This window comes from Magnolia sinica, chromosome 3 (assembly GCF_029962835.1).
Source record: "Magnolia sinica isolate HGM2019 chromosome 3, MsV1, whole genome shotgun sequence".
NCBI classification, from domain to species: Eukaryota; Viridiplantae; Streptophyta; class Magnoliopsida; order Magnoliales; family Magnoliaceae; genus Magnolia; species Magnolia sinica.
Window position 1 is genome coordinate 97,927,204 of NC_080575.1, and position 7,744 is coordinate 97,934,947.

Consider the following 7,744-nt stretch of genomic DNA (forward strand, 5'->3'; position numbering starts at 1 on the left):
GCTTAGAGTCAAAGCTCAATGGTTAATTAGGACATGACCATTTAAACCTTTTTGGGCCTACAAAAGTTTTAGCTGACACTTTAATTTATGCTCTCTCCTAGTGGAAATCAACTTCTGAATAGGTTGGATGGTGTATAAACATCAATGTAAACCCGAAAAGGTTAGTGGGCAATTCCATTCCTGCCCACATGTGTTTTGGATCTGCTTCCATGCTTACATTCTAACATGAGCTGATGAAACTAATGAACAAAGGAAATACATTTCTTTTTCTTTTTTGAATAATTACTTGTTTCAATTGGACTTGTATTGATGATCCAGTGGGGATAAACAATTCAGATCGTCCATATTCAAGCTCAAAGAATAAAATTATCAAAGGGCCCATTTGGCTCTACCAGGTTTTAGGTATAAGTCTTTTGGGATGGCTAACTAGCTGGGTTTTAACTATTATATATGGGTCCGAACGATCCTAGTAGAAGGTAGCAGCCATGGGAAAATCTTTGCAGCATCAGAGATAGATGGTATCTTCTGTGGTGTCTTGGAGGAGATTTGAGTACTTGTCAGATACCTCATGAAAAGCTTAATGGGGGCCATTCTACATCATGGGGGCAATTCCATATGAAGCATGCGGGAGTTATCTACCTTGATAGAAGATCATCAATTTATTATTTTTCCCCCTCATTGGTGCCAAGTTCACGTGGTCAAATCTTCAAGAGAGGCTGGCTATGCCAAGGCTTGATCACTTTCTCGTGCCTCCCGATCGGGAGGAATGCTTCCCAGGGATTGTGCAATGTGGTGTGGCCCGTGCATTTTCTAATCACAGCCCTATCGTATTTTGGAATCTTGTGAGGAATCTTGGGGCTCCAAACCTTGACATTTGAACTAGCCTGCTTGACGATGAGGAAGTTTGAACAAAATTGAGAGAATGGTGGGAGAGCCTTCATCTTGTGGGTTGGGCAGGCCACAAATTATGTCAAAGCTGAAGCTCTTAAAAGGTTAGATCAAGAACCGGGCAAAATCCAAGAGATGGTTGGTATAGGAGGAGAAAGTTAGAATGCTTGAAGCTATTCAATGCATGGATAGCAAGGAGGAAGAGGGTCCTCTTAAAGAGGAAGAAGAATTGGAAAGACACATCTTGAAGGTTGAGTAAGAAATGACTCTTCTGCAAGAAGAGATAAAATGGATACAAACATCTGGAGTGGTATGACTGAAAGAAGACTATAGGAAGTAGGAACACCAAGTTCTTCCATGGTATACTAATGCAAGAAGAAGCGTTAAACATATTTATAGTTTAGTAGTAAATTTTGAGAGGGTAGAAAAGGAAGAGATTTGTGATGCGATCGTTGAGGATGAGGGTGGCCACAGCTCAATAATCTTCTTTCAATCAGATTAGATAGAATAAGGCAGCTTGGCTGGAGCAGGATTTTGATGAGGAAGAGATCTAGAAGCCATCCAGAATCTTGCAAAGGATAAAGCTCTACAGTTAGATGGGTTCCCTATTGCCTTCATCCAAGTTTTCTAGGAAGTTGTTGAAAGGGATGCCATGGCTTTCATCTCAGAATTCCACGATAGGGGAAGATTATCGAAGAATATTGATGCCTCATTTATTGCTCTAATTCCGAAGAGAAGGTGCTGAAAGCTTCAAGGATTTCCACCCCATTAGCCTAATTGGTGGCCCTTACAAAATTCTGGCAAAAGCTTCTTGTGTTCAAGCATCGGAAAGTGCCAGGGGGTTATCATTTCAGAAACTCAAGAGGCTCATCTTTGGTAGACAAATCTTGGATGGGGCTCTCATTGCTCATGAGCACATGGTAGGTATAAGCAAGGAATCAGGAATCATTTGCAAGCTAGACCTGGAAAAGCCTATGACATTGTTGATTGGAACTTCTCCAATATATGCTTAGAAGATTGGGGTTCGGTTCAATGGACTCCACATTCCGCATACACATGATGCACACCTTCAAAATGACCATGTGCCTTTTGTGTGAGTTATCCATAGGGAGAACCCTACTCCTTCCTACTAACTAAGAAAACAAAATCACCCTTGAGACAAGTATTTTGCTGCTCATGCAAATTATACTGCATGTGTGGATAATTATGTTTATGTTTTATCTCATCATCTTTGTGGTTCAATGCAATATTTTGGTTTGTTGTATTTCTATCTGAACTTTTTTTTTAATGAAGACTTTATTTTCCTAATAATTCATTTAGGGTTTCATACCAACAGCCTTCATCTCTTCATTGGAATGTTCCTCAAATACATTTGTACCTTTAGAAATGATCGTGGTATTCAATGAGAGAGACTTATAATGTCCAATGCCCTTCTCTTCTTTCTGAAGATTTCTCCTTTTCTTTTTTCTTTAATCAAGAGCATCAAGTTATGTCTGGGAGACTTGACATTAGATGCATTTGGGTTTGAGTTCTAAACCCAGTAATATGTTTAGTTGAAACACTTTGTAATGAGACATTCCCCGTTTTTTAAGAAAATGTATGATTCTCTGCAGATGAACAATCTAATTCTGCAGAATTACTTTCCTTGGAAACAGAAGATGTAGCGAAAAGACATCAAAGAAATATTCGAGATCATCCACTATTCTTCAGAATCACATTGGGGCTGTTGGCTGAGATAAAAAATTCAAGGTAAATCCACCTTTAGCTTTTAGAATTATTAGCTATTCATGCCATACAACATGAAGTTGAAGATCTTTTCAAATCATCCTTCCTTCCATATATTTTTTTGTCATAGTCAAATGAGTAAACACTGTGTAGTATAGCAATCATTGGCAGCCAGTGTGGGTGTCATTTAAGTTGGAGTTTTGAGCAGTTTGTGCAAGGATGATTAAATTAAAGATTGATTTTTTTTACTGTTATTCATGCCATTAACTGGCATACATAAAACATATGAGTAAACACTGTAGTATAGCAATCATTAGCAGCTTGCGTGGGTGTCATTTAAGTCGAAGTTTTAGCTGCTTGTGCAAGGACCATTAAAATAAAGATGGTCAATCGGCTCCACATTTTGCATGCACATCACACAAATATTGGGGATTACCATCTTCTTATTTTGAAGATAATCTATAGTGAGCACCATTTTCCTACCCGCTAACCAAGCAAAGGCTGACACGGGTGTCATAATGCCAAACTTGGGAGTGTGACGATGATGCTCCCTAGAGAAAGACCTTTGAATCAGCCTATAGAAGGACCAAACTGAGAATTGACTTGACGATTCATTTTTCCACACCAACATGTTTCTCTCACCCGAGGAAGGATGATGATGTTGAAGCTGCACTCTCACCCAACATGTCTTTCTCAAGCAAGGAAAAAATAAAATAAAAATCACCAACATGGTTTTCTAGCAGGATGTTTTTGTACCGTGCATTATCCCTTACTCAGATATCCATATTTGTGTTTTATTTTAAATGGTTGTGTTTTTGTAACAGGGTCATCATTTTCCCTTTTCATACCCTTCAGGAACAAGTCCTTGTATTGAGATGTTATCGTATTGAGATGTTGGATAACTGAGGATACAATATGAATTAGTAATTCTCATGAATAAAAGGCCAATCAACTTGGAAGTTCCCTGCCCTCCTGTGGTGAACTGGATTAAGAGAAATCCAGGTCATGCTCAACTTATCACAGGACAGTAGGGTGGGATCAATTGAGCTGCCTAGAAAAACAGAACATGAGGGGGAAAAAATATCAAAATGCATGTGGCGGGCATTTTATAATTCTTAGCTTTAGCAATAGAGTTGATAATAGGAGTTTGATATCTTTTCATCAGGAAACCAAACAAGAGATGGGAAGTAACCAGTAAACAATTAAATCAGTATTTATGTGGAATTGTGGATTGAAATAAGGATAAAGAGACAATCGACAAGGTCTGATAATGTTTGTACATACTACATACATATCCATGAGGTGATGCCGTTGTGGATGATGATATGTAGTACTAGCTACTGAGATGAATCAGGACAGACATGATAGAAAGTTAGAAAAGATAAACCAGGCCTCCAAAGGGCTATGTTGCAGAACATTTGGGACTCAATTGTGAACTCAGTCAACAAGTCTATTTCAGGCTCTGCCTGATTAAAGGAAAGTGCATGAGCTTTCTGCTAGTGAAACACTTTTGGTCATGAAATACGGGAACATTCATTGTATGTATGACGGCACTATCCATTGCTAAGTGTTGCTCTCAAAAGATTATAAGCAACCCTTGTGAATTGTGATACAACTGTAAACAGTCGATCAGAGGATGATTGGACGGTACCCATGAGCAAGTTGCGTGCTTGTACAGTTAAGCCTTGGTACAGAATTATTTACTGGCACTCTCATGCGGAAAACTTCATTCTTGTTTTGCTTTTCTGTATATGTTACTTGACTATCATAAGATAACTATATGTACAATTCTAGAGTTTGGGATTTTATGTTTGCCAGCAACAACTAGCAGTTTTGTATCATCACAAGATGTTGGTGGGTATAACTGATTATGTTGCAAGTTTCTCATACCCTTGTAAACAGGCTCTTCACTACAGTCTGGGATTCTTTAGGACTAACATATGATGTATCCTTTGAGCTAAGCCTGTTTGATAGGTTGAAACTCGGGTGGTATGTGGTCTCAGTAACTTCAACTCCTGGCAAGGTACCAATCCAATGTACATCCATGTGCTGACTTAAATTCTTGTATTCTCTAGTCTGTTTCCCTCTAATTCTTTCCTTTATCATACAGGTCTATAAAGTTGTTGATGCATGTAAGAATGTTCTGAGAGGTTTACATGACAGCAAGATTGCCCAAATGGAGCTGGATCGGGTTAGTATTTTCCCTTTGTTCACCTCACCTTATCCCAATTTTCTTGCAATACTACGACAATCTTTTGTTTAAGGGGCCACTTGGAGCCTTTTAAAATCAACTCGATTCCTTTTGAAGCATAGGTTTCCTCCAAGCATGCATCTGTGTTGTGAGTATTTCTCATTTGAAGAGTGCAAGCTTTAGCAGCTGGAACTGTCAGGCTGTAATGCAATTGTTACTCACCTTAGATTGCCATCCAACAGATAGTTATGGGCAGATACAGAAGGAATTATCATAGACTTGCTGTAATTTTAGAATATCATCCTCATTGTTGATGGCCCATACTGATAAGATGTGTGGTCCAGTGGGCCAACTTGGGTTTTCATGTGGTTTCCTTTGTTTTTTGGGCTTAAACATGTGTTGAGTTAAGGTTTAGTATGATGGGCTGACATAATACAATAACATAGTGTGGAAGGACATACTTCTAATTTTTATTTTAATGAGTGAAGTCCTAATAATAAAACAAGGAGGTCGGGGCGTGAGCTACTATCCTCTCTCTTCTTCTTCTTCATGTACAACCATCTTGATAGGTCAAAGTGGGCCCTTCTTCCTCCTCTTCTTCTTCTTCTTTTTCTTCTTCTTCTTCATGTGTGAGGAAGTTGTTTAAGGCCAAGATTGAAGATCAAGTGTACGCAGTGTTTAAGTTATCGGCGAGAAATAGATAATATCGCCGATAATTTCGGTGTCGCCACTTACTAATTTCGTTTCTCTTCCAAATTTCGACGATTTTTGCGATAAAATGGGTTGTTGGAGATAAATTCGTTGTAGATACCTTACCACGAGAATTTCGGCGACAGTGTAAATTTGTAATAAAAAATAAAAAAATAATATAAAAAAGCTTTCATTTTGAATTTTTTTTCAAGAGTAGAGAGAGTGTGTGTGATTTCCTGTACCTGTAGAAGAGGATTGGTTGATCGCAAACAGTATTTGGTAGGCCAATCGCGAATCCATCGAAAGTAGTAGGCCCGAATTCCGTAGATACGAAAAATTAAAAAAACCTCCAATTTCCCCTCTCTTTTTTCCTTCGATTTGATACTATATTTCAACCGCAATAGGGAATTCGGCCAATGTTCAGCGATTTTTTATGAACTTTTGGTCGAGATTTAAGCAGGAGTCTAGGATTTTGAAACGGTGCGTTCGGAACCTCTTTTTTCCCAAATTGCTTCCACATTCGTTTTTTATGGAACGACGCTGGCGGGGACTTGCGACTATGGAATGGCCCACCTTTAATGCTCTTTAGGCCACACTATAATATTGTGCTTTATCTGCGCCGTCCATCTATTTTGCAAGGTCATTGCCTAAAAATGAGTCGGATCCACGTTCCAGGTGGACCATACCAAAGGAATCAGAGAAAACAGTGGTGATTGAATGCTTACCATTCAAAACTTATTTAGGGCCACTGTAATGTTTATTTTCCATCCAACTTATTCACAAGGTCACGGGGACTTGGATGACGGGAAAATATAAACATGAGCTAGATCAAAAAATTTATGGCCCCCGGGAAGCTTTTAACAGTGTCCATTCAATGACCATTATTTCCTATGGTGTGGTCGATCTGAGATTTATCTAAAAATGATATGCAAAAATGAATTTATGGCATGGATATACAATGAAATGCATCTAGGTGGGCCCACTTTCAGACTCCCCCGCACCTCCCTGGTGCACAACTCTCTAGTAAAAGATGGATTGTCCACATAAGCTTTCCTGGGAACTTCTAGGCAGTGGAGCTGCCAGGCCCACCGTGATGTCTGTGTGAACCCTACCCGTCCAGCTATTTTGTTAGATGATGTGTAAAACTCAAGTGGGCCGCATGATAGGAAACAGTGAGTAGAGAAATGCTTACAATTGAAACCTCCTTGTCCACATGATGTTTATATGCAATCCATACTGTTCATAAGGTCATCCCTATCAGGGATGAACTGAAATTATAAAATTATTAACCTGATCCAAAATTCTATGGCCGTGCTATTGTTTCAATGGGGGAGGTTTAATTCTTTTTGTTTCCTGTTTGTGGCCTCGTTTTTTTTTTTTTTTTTTTTTTTTGATCTGTCTCAATTTTAAGCCTATTCACTAACATAACATGGTAAAACAGATGAAGAGAGTAGATTTCTCGCTAATATCACCCTATCCCCACCTATTTCTCAGTCATCAAGTCACTGCAAGAGGCTTTTGTAGGCAATCCACGAGAGCGCGGCTTAGGCTGCAACCGGAAACCAGCCAAGTGGATGGGACTCTGACTATAGGGCCCATCTCAATGTATGAATTGTATATCCATGCCGTCCATCATTTTGGCCAGGTTATTGTTGGACAGAGTCCCAAAAATGAAGCAAATACAAATTTTAGGCGGACCACGCCACAGGAAACAATGGACATTAGACACTCACCGTTTATAACTTTCTAAGGTCCACTCTAGTGTTTTGACCATCAAACTTACTGATAAGGTAACATAGACCTGGATGAAAGATAAAAAACAAATATCACCTTGAGCAAATACTTGTGTGGTCCAAAATAGGCTTTTAATGGTGGCCATTCAATGACCACTCTTTCGTGTGGTGTAGTCCACCTTAAATTTGTATCTGCTTCAATTTTTGCACCATGCGCTAAAATAGGCTAACAAAAAAGATAGATGCCAGGGATATACAATACATATATTTATATTGAGCTGGGCCTACCTTTAGGTTCCAACTGTGGTCGTAGTTGACCAGATTTTTTAATAGAGATAAATTCGTATGCCTGGTTGAGGATTTCTATCCCATATGCAGACATATTTTAACAATTGAGCAGTTCTTCATCTTGAAATTTGAATAGACTAGTCACAGCTTACAACTCTAAATCCAAAAATCTTAATGAATGGATGATTCTATATATTTTTTAAAATAGTTGAGTACTTGCCCTCACACA

The 7,744-nt window shown here is 38.9% G+C and overlaps 1 long non-coding RNA gene across 1 annotated transcript; it reads left to right on the plus strand.

Moving 5' to 3' along the window:
• The first annotated feature begins 2,484 nt into the window (after nucleotides 1-2,484).
• On the plus strand, nucleotides 2,485-4,882 carry LOC131240359 (uncharacterized). The gene is made up of 3 exons (XR_009168719.1): nucleotides 2,485-2,637; nucleotides 4,516-4,636; nucleotides 4,724-4,882. It is a non-coding gene; the product is annotated as an uncharacterized LOC131240359 (long non-coding RNA).
• The last annotated feature ends 2,862 nt before the right edge of the window (nucleotides 4,883-7,744 follow it).